Genomic DNA, 618 nt, shown 5'->3' with positions numbered 1-618 from the left:
ACTAGAAATGTACTACAGCCTTTGGAACATGAAAAAACCCTTTTGGTGAATTGCAGTAATTGTTTTTGAATATTATTTATGTACTGTACGTACAGTAAGAAAGAAATTGGCAAAATTTCACCTGTAGTAAGTCAGTCTCATAATTACAAATGTACTACAGCCTTTGGAACATAAAAAACCCTTTTGGTCAATTACAGTAATGGTTCTTGCAGAATAATTATGTACTGTATGTACAGTAAGGAAGATATTGGCAAAACTCCACCTGTAGCAAGTCAGTCTGGCCATTAGGAATGTACTACAACCATTGGAACATAACAAAAGCCTTTTGGTGAATTACCGTAATTATTTTCTAAGAATAATTATGTATTCTGTATGTACAGTAAGGGCAATATTGGCAAAATCTCACCTGTAGTAAGTCAGTCTGGCCACTATAAATGTACTACAGCCTTTGGAACATGAAAAAACCCGTTTGGTCGATTACAGTACTGGTTTTTGCGGATTAATTATGTACTGTATGTACAGTAAGGGTGATATTGGCAAACTTTCACCTGTAGTAAGTCAGTCTGGCCACTAAGAATGTATTACAACCTTTGGAACATAAAAAAACCCTTTTGGTGA

Source organism: Sinocyclocheilus rhinocerous, unplaced genomic scaffold (assembly GCF_001515625.1).
Source record: "Sinocyclocheilus rhinocerous isolate Xijiao unplaced genomic scaffold, SAMN03320098_v1.1 scaffold857, whole genome shotgun sequence".
Taxonomy (NCBI): Eukaryota; Metazoa; Chordata; class Actinopteri; order Cypriniformes; family Cyprinidae; genus Sinocyclocheilus; species Sinocyclocheilus rhinocerous.
The sequence above is the reverse complement of the archived record's forward strand: the minus strand, read 5'-3'. Positions refer to the sequence as shown.